The 17,696-nt window shown below is 35.1% G+C and overlaps 1 non-coding gene across 1 annotated transcript; it reads left to right on the forward strand.

Moving 5' to 3' along the window:
- Window positions 1-1,627: 1,627 nt before the first annotated feature.
- On the forward strand, window positions 1,628-1,734 carry LOC120247397. The gene has a single exon (XR_005532299.1). It is a non-coding gene; the product is annotated as a U6 spliceosomal RNA (small nuclear RNA).
- Window positions 1,735-17,696: the final 15,962 nt, after the last annotated feature.

Consider the following 17,696-nt stretch of genomic DNA (forward strand, 5'->3'; position numbering starts at 1 on the left):
TGAATTGATTTTCATGGTGTTAAGTATAGAAAATTATACTTCCTTTGGACTAATTTCATTAGCATCATCTCAGAACTCTGCATCCCCTAAAATGTTGCTTAGTTTCTGCAAAGTCCTCCTCTTCTATCGCAAACCCTTTGGAAGCTCCATGAGAATAAAGCCCATGCCTCAGTGTTCACCACCGTATTCCCAACACTTAGAAAGATGGGCTCACCATTATTGCTCATTGTGTGTTTATTATTTGAATGAATGATGGGTGAATGAACACATGAAGTGTTTGTAACAGATAGAGCCTAGAGTTATAACTCTCTTCTTTATGAAATACCATAAAAATGAACAGGAAACATTTTTGTAATAATGATAAAAACTCAATTTTTCATTGTGCTTCAATATGTTCAGAATATGTCCAACATTTTCATTTGGTCCTTGTAGTTATTCTGTGAGGAAACCGGTCTTTATTTTACCCCTTTTCATAAAAGCCAAAACTTAAATCTGTGCCAGTGACAGTAGGAGAGCACAAGACCATGGAAGAAGCAGAGTTGGAAGTCCCTAGAGTCATGAGAGAGCCAGTGTCCTGGTTAAGTGCTGGATTTCACAGCATACTGACTGGGGGGAATCTTGGATCTGCTGTTCACAAGTGTGAGCCCTTCAGGGAGTTACCCAGAGTGCTTGGCAAAAGCTTGGTGCTTCAAGGGACTCATCATAGAGTCAGTGTGAGAATGAAAGCAGTCAACCTTTGCAAATTGCTTAGAACAGTGCCTAACAAATAGAACACATTCAACAGTTATCAACATTTATTATTTTTAAGTCTAGGGTCCTACCTATCCTGTGCTAGAAAGTGTTTTATTCAAAAATCTTTAAAATTTACCTTCAAACACACTTACATATTTTATGATTCATTTTAAATGATGGCAAAATGTGCATACTCCATATTTAAAGGCTGTGATTCTAATCTTTTATTTTATATTTATAGTTTTATTATATCTATCATAATTCATAGAGATTTCTAAGTTTCCTTTTAATTTAAAATAACCTATCCAAGAAGAAGTAGTAAATGGAGAGAATTCACTCCAAGTCAATGACGAAACAGAATTTTCTCGGAAGAACCAAACAGAAAATTGCCATTACATCTCTCCTCTCAGATGGTTTACTGGAAAGTATCAATCTGCACCTGAAGAGACAATGTTCCTACTTTATCTCTCAAACAGGAAACAGATCTTGTCCTAATTTTTACTTGATGTTGGTGATATGAGATAACTAAGAACTACAAAACTGTCCATCAGGAATGAGAATACCTTGCCAAATATTTTAAATAAATATATTTAAAAATTTCCTGAAATTCATTTCCATTACTCCTGAGTGGTATATGTCAACTTCAAACAAGTTTGGGGAAGAAATAGCTATTCAGTCACTATTGCTGATTCAACTAAGGACTCATGAGAATAAAAAGTAAAGTTGCCTATTTACCTCATTACTAATACCGAATTAAATTACAAGTGATTTAAATATTTAAGATTAAAATTAAAATCAAAGAAGTACTGAAAAAAATTAGGAGATTATTTTTTACAATCCCTTGGGAAGGAAAAATTTCATAATCCTAGCATCAAAAAGAAAAAAACACCAAAGAGTGCTTGCTTCTGCAGCACATAGACTGAAATTGGAACGATACAGAGAAGATTAGCATGGCCCCTGCGCAAAGATGACACACAAATTTGTGAAGCGTTCCATATTTTTAGAAAGAATGAAATCTGGCCATGTGTAGCAACATGGATGGACCTTGAGGGTGTTATGCTGAGTGAAATAAGTCAGGCAGAGAAGGACAAATACCATATATTTACACATATAGGAGAATTAGGAGGAACTTAACAGAGGACCATGGAGGAGAAGAAGGGGGTAAATAGTGGGGGAGAGGGAGAGAGGCAAACCATGAGAGACTCTTGAATGCTGAGAACAAACTGAGGGCGGGGGGGGAGGGGGAAGATGGGCATGGAGGAGGGCACTTGTGGGGATGAGCACTGGGTGTTATATGGAAACCAACTTGACAATAAGCTATTTGTAAAAATATAAAAAATTTAAAAATATTTTAAAAATCCTTTAAAACATAAAAAAAAATAAAGAGGTATTATAAAGCTAAAAAAAGAAAAAACACCAAAGAGAATTTGGTAGATTTCACTACGTAAAAATAGTACACTTTTATATGACAAACATAACAATTTTTAAATCTAAGAAAAATTTATAAAAAATGTTGCAAAATATAGAAAAATCAAATTACCAATAATGTTAGTAAGTAAATAAGCTTAACTGATAAATTAAAAATAAACAACTCAGTTGAAAAAATGAGCAATGTAAACAAGTAGACAATTCTCAAAAAAATATAAAATGAACATATATTTTATGAAGGGATGTTAACCTCTACATGTAGGTACTACACGTTAAAGTAACATTTTAATAAAAAGTAAAATATAAAAAATTAAAAAATTATAATTTTTTTTAACATTGGCTTGCTTAAGGTTGATAACATCCATGGTTGCTAAGGGTAAGGGCAAATGAGTAATCTCATTATTTAGAGATGAAAATATAAATTGGTAATATGCTTCTGAGAGTGGCCTATTAATAAAAATATAGATATAATATATAAACATATATAAGTATTTATATATAAAGGATATATAAAGATATATAAAGTATCTTACTTTAACTCAAAATTTCTAGTTCAAAAAATTTAGGTGATATAAACAAACAAACCAATGTGTAAAGGTTTATTTACACACATATGTTAAAGTTAAAAATTAGAAAAGTAATAAATTATGATATAATAAAATATCGCAGTCTACCAAAATGGTAATGTAGTACTAGGCTGAAATAAAAGACATCCATCATTTGTGATCAATTAAAAAGAAAGATTATAAGCCAACATATAGATCACAACCCTTTTTAATACATGTATTAGAAAAAGTTGGAAGGTTTTATGCCAACACATGTTTTTTTAACAGCTTTAGGGTTTTTTTAATATCACAAACTTCACTTATTTCAAGTAGACAAATCAATGGTTTTAATAACTTTACTGAATAGTATAAATATAACCATAAATCCAGTAAAATCCCTCATGCCTATTTAGTGTTAATTCCCCTTTGTATTCCCAGCTCCTGGCTACCACCAGCCTACTTTCTGCCTTTACAAATTTCCCTTTTCTGGGGGCATCTGGGTGGGCCAGTTGGTTAAGCCTCCGACTTTAGCTCAGGTCATGATCTTACAGTTAGTGGGTTCGAGCTCCACATCAGACTGTGTGCTGACAGCTCAGAGCATGGAACCTGCTTCAGATTCTGTATCTCCCTTTCTCTTTGCCCTTCCCCTGCTGATGCTCTGCCTCTGTCTCTCTCATACATAAATCAACATTAACAAAATTATAAATTTCCCTTTTCTGAACATTTCATATAAATAAAATCATGTCATACGTGGCCTTTCATTCTGCTTCTTTCACTTAGCATAATGTGTTTGAGACTCATCCACAATTTAAAAATGTGACATTATTTTTTATTGCTAAACGGTATTCCAGTATATAGATATACCACATTTTGTCTAACCATTTACCAGATATACCACATTTAGGTCATTTCTACTTTGGGGCATTATGTTTATGCCAACATATTAATAGCAATTATCTCAGGGTATTAGGGTTACATGTGCTTTTCACTTTCTTATGTATCTATTTGTGTATGTGCTTTTACATTCTTAATAGTTGGGGTAGGGCTAATTAAAGTGATAGCACTATTTTTAATGAGGCTCAGGGTAAAACAGAGACAGAAGATTTGTTGAACATATTTTGAATATAGTTCAGTTGAATGTTATATATTTTTCATGACAATATATTTTTCATGACATTTATTTTCTGCAGCCCTTTACCCTTATGCTAATTTTATATAGAAGGTTAAAGAACCAAAAATTTGGAAATTTCCCAAACTCCTCTTAGAAGTAATAGCCGTTTTGTCTATTGAGGGGGGATTGACCCAAACTCCATTTATTTTCTACCTGGCTATTACTTTAATTTTTAATCACAATTATATTATTAAAATGTGAATATTTTTAGGAGAATAAGTTGAATGCATTTACACATAGACATTAATATACTTATAATGATATAGAAACTATATCACACATGATACAATATACCCTATAGAAATACAAAACAATAGAAATGTGAATAAAGAATTTTCTTAACGTCTGTGGCAATTTGAAGTGATACAGGGATTCAGTTTTATTTGAATGGTTTTGATGTATTACAGTACTTGTTTCCTTTAGATCAATTACACTTCTTGTCTCCAAACATCAATCCATTACATCCTTACTGCATCTCTCTTATGCTGGGAACTTATTGTGTGATTACAAATCACACAGTTCTTGCTCTCAGGGAACTTTAAAGAACCAAATTTATGAAAATCTACCTTTTGAAAACATGAATTAAGGTCGAACAAAATAAGAAATAGCACAGCTTAATTAGGTGCCACATGTTTTATGTTGTGATTTCAAATATTTCACAAAAACTGAATTTATACAGAATCTACAGGTAAATCAATAAATCCCCATCAAAAGTAAATTGAACCTTTGTGTAACATCACCACCACCACCGTAACCACATCATCATTATCTTTTAAAACTTTGAGAATCTGTATATTCAAAGTTTGGGGCAAGGGTTTACTTTTTTCTTTTGTTTTGTGTTTTAAAACCTGACTTAATCATGCAACACTGAACTGGGATATCACTCAGCTCCTAAAGCCTTGATTAAGAAATTGCTTTTTATAAATTAGGGCAATTATACTAATCCCATTAAGCTCTTAATGCAAAAGCAGCAATTCCAACTAGAAAATGGAGATACCCCTTCTCTGACAGCTGACGGGGCCAGTGATGCTTGATTTGGGGAGTGTGAACTACAAACTGTGCTAATGGGTTATGTTCACTGAGGACAAGGAAGAACTTGACCCGGTGAATTCAATGCTGAAACTGGAAAACTGTGAACCATGGCAGTATTGCCCTGAGCCGGAGAAGATGCGGCTGTTTCAGAATAGGCAATGTGGACCTAAATCAAAGTCTCCACTTCAGTAGATAGATATTTATGCTAAGCATGTAATTTTCAAACCAATACCCAGCAGGATAAAGTTCAGAAGGAAACCTATGGCATACATAGGCCAGTCTTGTAAAACTGCACTGACACTAACTTACTTCATTGGGTGGAGATGGGTATTAAATGAAATAATTTATAAAGCTTTTAGCACTGTTCCTATTAACATAACAAGTACTCAGTAAATGCTACCAATTTATGGTCATAAAGTACATAGAAGAGGCACTGCTTTGCTTTGACAGGAGTTATTCTGAATAAATTATACTTTTCTACACCAAGGTAGTATGGAAGCAGCCAGCCAGGCAGCCTTTTGAGAACGTGTTGACTGGAGTCTAAGTATTCTTTTGCTCTCTTTAGGAACAGTTCTATTGCACCTGAAGTGGTTTCACACATCTGGATCAATAGATTAGTGAACAGAATTAGAACTACAGCAAAATAGCAAAATAATGAATATAAATTTTTATGTAATTGTAATATCTTTTTAATTAAAATGTAGGAAATCAATTTTAAAAATAAATAAAATTCCTTCTTTATGTATTTATTTCTGCTCCCTACAGAAGTTCATTTTCATTTTACTATGTATGATGTGACTCCTTCTTGAAAACAAAATCAATAAAACCTGCTCTACTTTCAGCTAATTGGATCACCATTTTAAAAAACATTTCTTTTGGGACGCCTGAGTGGCTCAGTCTGCAAAGCATCCAACTTCAGTTCAGGTCATGACCTCGCAGTTCGTGAGTTTGGGCCAGCATCAGGCTCTGTGCTGACAGCTCAGAGCCTGGAGCTTGCTTCAGAGTTTGTGTTTCCCCAGCTCCCTGCCCCTCCCCCCCTCATAGTGCGTGTGCGTGTGTGTGTGTGTGTGTGTGTGTGAAAAATAAATAAACATTAAAAATTAATTATTTTTCTTTTGAAATAATTTAAAGTGCCTGGGTGGCTCAGTCGCTTAAGCATTCGACTTCAGCTCAGGTCATGATCTCACAGTTCGTGGGTTCGAGCCCCGCGTCGGGCTCTGTGCTGACAGCTAGCTCAGAGACTGGAGCCTGTTTCAGATTCTGTATCTCCCTCTCTCTCTGACCCTCCCCTGCTCACTCTGTCTCTCTCTCTCTCAGAAATAAAAAACATTAAAAATTTTTTTAAAAAAAGAAAGAAAGAATTTAAACTCATGTGAGTACAGAGAAGCCCTGGGTACCCATCACCCAGCTTTCCTCAGGGGCCACATCGTCGATAACTATAGTGCCTTATCAAATCTGAAAACTGATTGGCACAATTCAATTACATGATCTAACTCATGTTACTAATTTTACTCAGATTTTACTAATTTTTAAGTTCACTCACTTTTGCATGTCTTTATAAATAATTCCATGACAAGTTACCACACATAGATAGATATAGATGACAGAGAGAGATATCTTAAAACCATGCCCACAATTGTTTCATTATAAGGAAGAAACTCCTCATACTGTCCTTTTATCAACACACACTCTGCCTTCTCTAACCCCTGGCAATTAATTTTCTATTCTACATTTCTTAGATTTTGACTCTTTTTTTTTTTTAAAGAAAATAATTTCAACTTAAGACAAAGCTAGCAAAGATTTAATAACAATTCTTATTTATGTTTGTTTAATGCATACAAAGCAGAGGGATTATAGATGGGTGTGTTGGAAATGGGTCACATAGATACGAGAATTCATAATATTAAATTTTAAGTTCTGGCAGGAATTCACAGGAATGTGAATTGGTTTATTAAGTAGTGAAATATAGATTGGCACTGACTATTTGGTTTTCAGGAGTGTAAGTTAATTTTTACGGGCCACCATCTCATACTTGTCACTGTCTTAGATGTTGGAAGAGAAAAGTTAAGGCAATATTTTCCATTCTTGTATAGGGAAAAAGAAACCTACTGCTTTGAAAAACAAACAGAAATCTGTTGGGACTTAGGTGAAATCTTTTATTTTTTTCAATTACAAATTTCTACTAAGCTAATATGGCTAGAGTTTGAAAGTATGGGCAATGCAATGTTTAATATTTTAATAAGCACGTATCTGAAATCAAAGAACGGAATGTCTTTCTTATAGTTAGTAAATAAAGCTTTTAATGATAGTTTTTAATGATCTTAGGCCTTTATCCCTGCATACTTGTTAAATTAACATTCTCAAGGTTTTGCTTTCTCCTCCCTAAATGAAAAGTTACTCATTTGGCTTGTATATAATATCTCTCTTCCACCTAGATTCGACTATCAAGTACAAGTCGTTTACAGTTTTGAACAGAAATGACATAAAATTGGCTTATTTTTCACAGCAAAAGTTGTAAGTAAGTTTGAAGGAACTGAAGCATGAAAGCACAGGACCTAAAAGCAGAAGGAACCGTATGGAAATCCGGGGCAGCCCCTGCTAAATAGGACTAAATCCATGTGTACAAATGTCCTTAGCTCTTGGGGTCGAGAACCTGAAAACACCCTATCTTCTCCCATCATTAATATTTACAAGGCTATGGGAGCTTTAGAATGTTAGCATTCAAATATCTGAAAGTTTAAGTGGAACAGAAGGTCTTTCTTTTCTTAGTGGGAACATCTTCATTGAAAAAATAGTAGGCAATTTTCTATCCAATAATATTCAGTCCCACTACATGTATTTTTAAATTTTTATTTCCTTATAATCTCACCTTTTCCCACAGAGAATTTGAAGCAGACTCTACTAAAAGACATTTAATAAAAAGTAAAAGAGAAATGGGACATCAGAACCAAGGGAAAGATTATGAATATTTGTTGGTGATAAGGGTCAGCATGACTAACATGATTATGCTTGCTTAAAATCAGGATCTGAAGTTTCCAGCATTGAAATCAAAATGGGAAACACAGTTATGTCCCCTCATTAAAAAGGAAGAACAAATTAAAATTTCTCAGGTAGAAGCAAGATACATTCTTGAGACTTCAATGTAAAACACTATTCCCTCGAAAAAATGTATGGCAAACACAAACATAAATTTTATTTTGAACTTTCTTAATTATCTTTTAACAAATGTGATGACATTATAATAGAATACATTTTTATTACTATCATTTCAGGGAAGATATCAAACACTCTCCAAAATAAGTTTCTAGCCAGTGCTGGAATCAGTGGGGGTGCAGATAGAAGGATCTTCCTCAAGGTCAGAGAATGATAGGGCACCCCATATTTAATCTCCCTGGTCTGAACTAATTTCTCCTAACTATGTACCCTTCTGGTGGTCTAAAGTAATCTAAGTTTTTAGTTACAAGTATTTTAAGGAGTGAGGGGCGCCTGGGTGGCTCACTTGCTCAAGCGCCTGACTTTGGCTCAGGTCAAGACCTTGTGGTTTGTGAGTTCGAGCTCCATGTTGGACTCTGTGCTGACAGCTCAGAGCCTGGAGCCTGCTTCAGATTCTTTGTTTCTCTTTCTCTCTACCCGTCCCCACTTGCATTTTGTCTCTTGCTGTCTCTCAGAAAAGAAAATAAACATTAAAAAAAATTTAAGTATTTTAAGAAATGATTGAATACCTCCCTGAACTTGACTTTCAAAAAGAGCTCAGATTGCTATGTTTGCTGTTTAGGTTCAAAGCATACACATCTTAAAACAAGTTCCAAAACTTTCTGCTATTGAGTCATAATGATCTTAATTAATGTTCCAACCAGATTAGAAAAATGTGACTACCATACAAAGAAGAGGCACCTGTAAGCAAAAGCAGAAGTTTCTTGAGATTGAGCACCCAAAATGTCACAATTTTTGTATGTTGACATTAACCGTTTCAGTTGTGACAGTTCACCGCTGCAGGAAGATAATATGAAAAGATCACAGGACATAACTCAAAAGTACGTAATGTGGAATTCAGTGAGTTTTTGTTTTCATTTTAATTCACAACCTATTTTATTAGTTTATAATGGACTTAAAATTTCTAAATTTATTCTTCGATGACTTTCTCTTTTCCAACTCTTGTGGTTCCAACGTTAATTGTATTGATAGATCTGGATTTACATTCTTTTCATGTTGTAGATGTCTGAGACAGAGAAGCACTAATTAATTCATGTCTAGGAAGAAAAATGCATTTATTTGTGTCTAAATGAAAAACAAAAGAGCAACTCTTTCTTTCACAAATAAATTCATCACTTGGTGACAATACAAGATGTTCTTGCTTGATTTAGATACGAGGTCTTGAAAGAAAGTATCGAATAATAAGTGGCTCAAGTTATGTAGGAATATTGAAAACAAAACTTCCTTAAATCTGCTATTGACAGGAAGGTGACTTCTCTAAATTTCACTGGGAGGATTCCCTCTTGTTGAATGTCAATGAAGCTTCTGTTTATGTGCTCTTGCAAGCAAATAAAGGAAGCATGATCTTTTCTCCATCCAGGCCAGGTAAAGGACTCAGAAGAGCTATTTGTCTATCAAAGGGGGAAAAAATGGATGAAACTATCATATTTTATCAATAACTTCAGTTAAACAAGTGCTAAAACCAACATGTCTTGCCTATTCAGAAACATGTGGTTCCTGGACGAATGAGCACCCAAAGTTTTAATAAATGAATAAAATGGCTATTATCAGCATAAATTCAGCTAAAACAAAATCTAACCTTAAGCAAACACTGTCTCATTAAGCCTATCTCTTTGCTTCCTTTACTCTTGCTTTCCTCCACAAGCTTGATTTTTCTTAGTACCTTTCTCTCTCCTTGGTTCACCTAGAAAGTAAAGGGAGTAATTGAGATATGCCATCAACAAATAAAACGATCTGACAATTTTTGCATGAAACCTCATGAATATGGTTTCAAGCCACTGTTCTACCACAAACTTGCAATTACTTTGAACAGGTTACTTTAGCTCCTGGGCCTCAATATCCTCATCTGAAAAGGGAGATTAACATCTATAGGGCAGGACGGTGGAAAGAATCAGGGAACTTGAATAAACTGCCTAATGCCTAATAGGTGCTAAATAAATAGTACTACAATTAGCTTCATTTTTTGATTTATGTACTTCCTACTTCTGGTGATTAATGAGGGAACAGTGCTTAAATGAAGTTGCCCTCTGAGTGACAAAGAACTTAACTCCTGAGGATGTTTCAGTACATCTCTCTTGTCCTCAGAGAATTCATAAGGGGATTCTAAAAGCATATTCAAGAGCTTAGTTCTTATCACATAAACTCTTTTCCAGAAACAATTTTATACTGTAAGATTGAAGTAGCAGCTAGATGCGTTTGAGGGCAGGGGGCAGGAACAATAGAGAGGCACAAAAATGTGAAAGACAATTTAGTGCTTCCTCCTAGCCTGCATTTCATCTTACCCTTTGCTGTCTATAGACTATTCATCAGCATTATTATGCACTGAAATCTCCTTTGAAATTTTAATCAATTTAACATTGGTGTATCTATAGATTAGATGAAATAACTTTTGCTGTCTCTTCAAGCACCTTTGTCATATGAATGGCTTACAGCTCTCATATTTCTCAATATGAATTTCTAGATATCCTTCTATTTCAATCTTGTTTTCAAAGGACAAGGTGGAAGATGACAATGGTAATGAAGATTAACGGAAAGACTAATTATTTAGTCACTGGTGGGGGGATGAGGCATACAGCTAAATCTTTCTGTCACGAATATTCATAACTAGTTCAGTTTAAATGTCAGATTTATGAGAGCAAGTGATCCATCTCTATCACGCACCGGATGCTTTATTTAAGGTAGGTTCAGATGAATCTTAATTTTTCATGCAAAGCTTTTTCCTGTACATCAGACCTAAAACATTGCTCTCTTTCTACTTCCCGATGTATTATGTCCTGCTTAGACTTTACCAAAGACATTTAGATGGTTTTAAATAATTATTATATACTAAGCATCTCTGTAGTTTTTCAACACTCACAAAACAGTCATTTTTTTCTTGTTTTTAATCTGATGACAGCTCATATGACCTGTGACAAGATGGTGTGCCATAAAGCCAACAAGAATAGATTGCTAATTAGTAGATTTAATTGCATAAAGAATGTACTTTATTTTAGTCCTACTAACATTTTCATTCTAGGAGTATTTCAACTTTAGCATATTCCTAGTATTAAATTAGCACATGATTTAAATGCCGAGTTGGTCATAGTAAGTTAATGTCACAACTAATGTAAAGAAGCCGTAATTGTAAACATGTCCTTTGTCAAGTATGTATAATTATATACTATGCCCAATTAAAATGATGAACACATCAATTGAGAAGAGTTTTTCTTCCTATGGTTAGATAATGGTTTTTTCCCAACTCAGTTAATAAAAACAACAAATGATTCAAGGAAATATCTAGGTTATATGTAAATACAAATGAAAACTTAGGAGTCTAATATTTGAAGGGAATTATCTGTTGCTCAAATATGCATTCTAGACCAGCACGTTCCCTGGTCAGCTATGAACTTTCCATATATTACATATAGGAAGCATTGCTCTCGGTGAATATATATTAAGAACTCCAATCAAAAAAAAAAAAAAAAAATCAGTAGTTTGACCTTTCCCTTCAGTTGATTTTGAAGCATTGCTGTAATGATAAAATGGAGTATCTGACAATTCTAACAAGGTTTTTTTTTCAGGTAATTTGTTCTTAAGGAGAAAGATCTCTAATCTGATATTTAATTAGGGCTCATCAAACACAACCCAAACTGTAACTTAATCCTCAGTTTTTCCCTGGTCATGTGTCATTTAGGTTTGAGATACTGGTCTAGCTACTAAAAGTTGCTGATGGTGTTTTTATCAACTGTAATGAGGAGCAAAACAGTTCACAGATTTTGCTTAGTGTATAAATCTCCTTAGGCCAAAGAAAGCATTACTGTGTATGGGGGTGCTGGGTGGCTCAGTGGGTTAAGCATCCACTTCTTAGTTTCAGCTGAGGTCATAATTTCAATGTTTATGAGTTCAAGCCCTGTGTCAACAGCATGGAGCCTGCTTGGGATTCTCCCTCTTCCTCTCCTTCTGCCCCATCCCCTGCTTTGTCTCTCCGTCTCTCTCTCAAAATAAATAAATAAATAACATTAAAAACAAAAGTATAGGGGCACCTGAGTGGCTCAGTGATTTAAGTGTCTGATTTCGGCTCAGGTCATGATCTCAGGGTTCTTGGCTTTGAGCCCCATGTGGGCTTTGAACTCTCATCCCAGAGCCTGGAGCCTGCTCTTGATTCTGTATCTTCCTCTCTTTCTGCTTCTCCCCTACTTACATTCTCTCTCTCTCTCTCTCTCTCTCTCATAAATAAATAACCATTAAAAAATTAGAAACAAAACTAAAAGTCTTACTGTGTATGGATTGCAGGCTGCTAAAACACTAGGAGTCTCTGTAAAAGTGTTATTCCAATTCACTGTGACATGTCCATTCTTGAGCAAGCTGATGCCCAAGAAAAATATTTGAAATAAGACAAGAACTTTTCTTTTGGTCTACTTGTTCCCTCACCATTTACCCAGTACTTTCAAGTTTTTTCATTATCTCTGACTGTTCCCAATGAATCAACTCTCCTTCATAACTCTAAAGAGCCTTCCCAGTTTTCCCCCCTTATGAATATGGCATTGCTTTCTCCTCCTGGGCTTGTGGCCAATATGTTCATTGATAATTGACCACAATGCTTTTTCTTACTGAGCCTACATGTGGCTTAAGAGTTTTTCTCAAACTTGCACTCCAATACAACATCACTATTAAATAGGAGTCAGCATTGAGAGAGAGAATTTATATTCACCCTTTCCCCTACACCAGATAGTAGTAGAAATGTTACACAGGTAGAGGGGATTCAGAGCATGTGGTTACTGTGCTTTTAATATTTCTCAAAGAGATTGGTTGTTTACAAATAAAGCTCACCTGAATACATGTTGCTTAAACGTTCCAAATCTTTTATGGATTATGGAGGGAGCGGGAAAGGGAGGAAGGAAAAAAGAAAGGAAGAAGGTTTTGGAATGATTGTGCTTTGGGGTTTTATGTTAGTTTCCTGTTGTTGCTGCAACAAATTAACAAAACTATGCAACTTAAAACAATGAAAAATATTTTCTTTCAGGTCTGGAGGTCAGAAGTCTGAAATGGCTTTCATGGACTAAAATCAAACTGTTGGCATTATTGTGTCCTTTATGGAAGCTCTAGGGGATAATGTGCTTCCTTGTCTTTCAAGAGGCTGCTTGTATTCCTTGGCTCATAGTTCTTTCCCTTCATCTTCAAAGCCAGAAAGGGTTGGTTGAGTTTTCACATCCAATCACTCTGAGTCTCCTGCCTCTCTTTTTTTACTTATAAGGACCCTCATGGTTACACTGGTCTCATGGGGATAATCCAGGATAATCTGCCCAAGATCCTTAACTTAATCACATCTACAAAGTCCTTTTTACCACATAAGAGAATATATTCACAAGTTTGGGTAATTAGGATAAGGACATCTTTGGGGGGCCATTATCCTTCCTACCATAGTCTCTATCTACACAGCAACAACAAAAGAAATAAATCAGGGCAAAGAGATTTAAATACTTGTGGTGGAGGGACTGTACTTCCTTAACTACCTTTGCCTCTGGTCATTTTTCTAGGAACGTACTATATTGTTGCAGTCGAGAGCAGAAAAGCGGGTGAATCATGCCTGGATTGAATTAAATCTGTCTACTAATTTACTAATCAATGTGTCTCTAAGGGGCAAGTCACTTAAACTCCCTGAGCCTCAGTGTTTACACCTGGAAAGAGGATGATAAACAGAGGCTCGCCTCAAGGGGTTTTTTTTTTTTTTTTAATTATATGCTATAGTCCATGCAAGTGCTCAGTAAAATCTTTCAAATACAGTAATTGTTGCTTCATCTTTCTTGGAGCTGTCCCTTAACACAGACCATATCTCACAAACTACTGTTAAAACAGCATTGTATGAATGATCTTGCCAAGATACCACTATTGGATTTACTTAATAATGCAGTTTCCTTTGATTCTTCATTGTATAGCATAGGAAGTAGCTGAGAATTGCTTAAACTTTAGCACTTCAGTCTTCACTGCAAACTCCATACAACGAAAAGAACTGCATATTTCACTCCACTCTAGTCATTGCCCATCTGGTTAACTAAATAGGAGTTCAGAGGTACTCTGAGATCAACCTGACCATTTTAATGGAGTTAAACTTTATGTTTTTAAGATGTGATAAAACATTGGTAACTGAGATGCAGTCTTCATATTATTACTTAAGACCTTATGAAAGCCTTTTTTCATTATAAGTGGCTTTAGCCAGTCAATATTCATTTAGCTAGCTAAAGCTTTTAGAGTTCATGCTTTAGTTTCTTTCAAGATGACATTTTTTATATGACATCCTATTCCAGGAAGAAATTTTTGTTTTGACATGTACAATTAATATTTAAAAACTGGATGGAATAAAATTAGCACCTCGATGGCACCAAGGCAAAGCAAATCAAGGGAGGGGAAAGGGAACATCTTGCTTGTCCCTAGACAGGATAGAGATTAGCTCTAGTCTAGTGACTTTTCAAATTGAAAAAAATTTCTAACTTTCTTCATCTAAGCTTTAATATATGCAATTGCATTAAAGCATTTTAGAACAGATAACCAGATCTAATTTTACTTCATGCTTTACTCTCAAGCCTTAAATGCCAGCTCAAGGAACCAAAAAGGGCATGGTTTTGGAGGGCAGTAAGGGCAGTATATCAAACAATTATACAGACTACTCTATGGGATAAAAATAATGGAGTTTCCAGAGAAGACCTGGATCTGATCCAAATACATCAATGTCAATACATCCTGTTGTACTTCACTGTGTTTTATCTCTTTCAGCAAATCAAACCCACGTTGTATTCTGATATTACACGTTTGTTTCCCTAGAATGTTAACTCTTGAGGTTATTTTAGGGTTCTCAGTTTTTGAAATGCTACCAGTAATTTGAATTAGTTTCATTTCATTCCAAAGAACAAAATCATCGAAAAATAAGAAGAAGAAATGTCTCAGAGATAAGCTATGTTGTGTTGGATCAAGGGTTTTACAGAGGGAAACAAATACTCCATTTCTCATTCTGCAACTAAAACGAAGAAAATTCCCTCAATATTTTCTAGACCTGGAAATTAAACTTAGGAACTCTTTGTCCAAATGACTTTATTGATAGTGTACCAGCATGAAAAAAACATGATATTTAAAATATTTCTGTTTAATATTCATCTGATACAGGAAACAAAAACCCACCTTGTTAGTTTCAGTTGATAAACTATCTGAGAGAGTTTCTCAAAGATTTAAGTGGTAACGTTCCTGAAAACTCTAGAGTGCCAATTGTTGACAGTTCTTGCCATCTAAAACTGGATTCCCAGAAAGGAAATCTATCCAAATAACATTCAAATTGATTGTATTCACTCTAGTGAATCTGATTTTGTAAGACTAATGGAAATATAATTAAAATGGAAAGCCTAATATATAGAAGCTACTGGAGAATCCAACTTAAATATAAGTAGGTTGAACTAAGATTACTCATATTAATAGAAAGAACATTAGTTACTGGAAGTTTAAAAAGTTTTTTTTCTCTAGAAAGGACTAAAATTAAGTTGAAAATATTTGTGCAAATAATTATATATTATTAATAGATAAATTATACACACTTATTTTTAAGAATTACACTAAATTAGAAAGTATAAATAGAAAATTTTAAGTAAAATTAGAAAGCTAAGAGCAATTTAGGGAAATCACATCGTCCCCTACTTAAAAATAACTAATTGATGTCTGTGTGCCAATGGCCAGAGATGGCACATAAGAACAAGGGTACTACAACTGTTCTTACTACTTAGTAGAAAAAAATCTCATTGATCATGGAACTTTTTCCTACTATTTTCTGTTTTCTAAGCAACTACTACTAACTATTAAATTGGTACATGAGATGCAAATTATTTCTCATCCCTGAAATCAATTATCCCAGAAACAATAACCATAAAACCAACTGCTTTTTGGGGTGCCTAGGTGGCTCAGTTGGTTGAGTAGCCGACTTCAGCTCAGGTCATGATCTCACCATTCGTGAGTTCGAGCCCTGCATTGGGCTCTACGGTGACAGCTCAGAGCCTGGAGCCTGCTTTTGATTCTGTGTCTCCCTCTCTCTCTCTACCTGACCTGCTCACACTCTGTGTGTGTCTCTCTCAAAAATAAATAAACATTTTTAAAAATTAAAAAACAACAACTGCTTCTCTCTTAATGTTTGGGCATTCGCTTTGCATTGCTGCCAGTAAAGAGAAATGTTATAGAGATAGAAAGGTAAGAATCCTGCCTGAAACAAGCTTACATGACAATTTAGAGAGAAAGATCAATAACTAATGAACCAATAAAAAAATAAAATACACATCTTGTTAGATTCTGATGTATATCAGAGAGAAAAAGCAGAGAAGAGATTTCTATTGTGACTTCTAAATGAAATGAGGTAAAGAGATTAGAAGCTGTCATTCCATCTTCAGAACAAGAAGAAGCTGGACAAACCGGATATTAATGGCTTTTTTGACCCATCAGAGACCTGAGATCATAAGACATATTGTCACCTTGAAATCTGTATTGAAAGGTGCTCAAGCTAGTAAAAGCACTTAAATAATAATTTTGACACATGGATAGAGACTGAGTGTTAAACTAAGATTCCTTAGTGGCTCTGGCAAGGGAAGAATAATAACCATTGTGAAAAATATCCAGCACTTTCTCCATGACAAAGGCCTGCTACCCAGAAAATAAGACATTGCCAGAGCTCAATTCCAAAGCCTTATCCCAACAGTGCAAAGGGAATTCATCCCCACCCCTTCTCTCTAGCCTTGGTATCTAAGCTCAGGAGGGAAAAACATTTGCCACAGGGGTCAGGGCTTCAAGGAAATAGATGGTGGGCACTGCAGCCAGGGAAGAGAATGGAGGACAGGGGAGGGATAATTATGCCATGGGACAAACATCTGCAAAGGATGCATCACCCAAACACACACCTATTAAAAGACTGATTTAATCTGAAGAATATAGAAGACTCCCTCTCCCACACTTTAGGACCACACCAACAGAGCTCCAGTAAAATTGTAATGGATTCTAGCTAAAAGATCCTCAAGATACAGACTATACCCAAGGAGCAGAACAAAGGGAAGCCCCAAAGCAAAGAAGAGAGACAAATACAAGGATATTATGGGAATTTGAAGCCTTTGATGCCTATAGCTACAGCACACATTAAACAGAACTCCTAGACAGAGTACCATAAATCCTCACAGTAAAGTCTTACTTACCTCAGTTCCTACAACCTAATCCAACATTCCAGCTCTCAAGAAAAATTGCAAGGCATGCTAAACATCAGTGGAAAAACCCCCACAGTTTCAACAGAGAAAGCAGTCACCATAAACAGACTCGGACATGATATAGATGTTGGAATTATCAGACAAGAAATTTAAAATAACTGTGTTTAATATGTTAAAGGCTCTAACAGAAGAAAAGCAGACAGCATGCAAGAAGAGAAAGGTAATATAATGAGAGACGGACACTCTAAGAAAGAAACAAAAAGAAATGCTAGAAAAAAATACCCACAATAACCAAAATGAAAAATGCTTTTAATAGGCACAGGATAGCTGAGGGAAAAAAATCAGTGAACTTGAAGGTAGGTCAATAGAGATTTC

This window comes from Hyaena hyaena, unplaced genomic scaffold, assembly GCF_003009895.1.
Source record: "Hyaena hyaena isolate Hyena2069 unplaced genomic scaffold, ASM300989v1 scaffold_518, whole genome shotgun sequence".
NCBI lineage: Eukaryota > Metazoa > Chordata > Mammalia > Carnivora > Hyaenidae > Hyaena > Hyaena hyaena.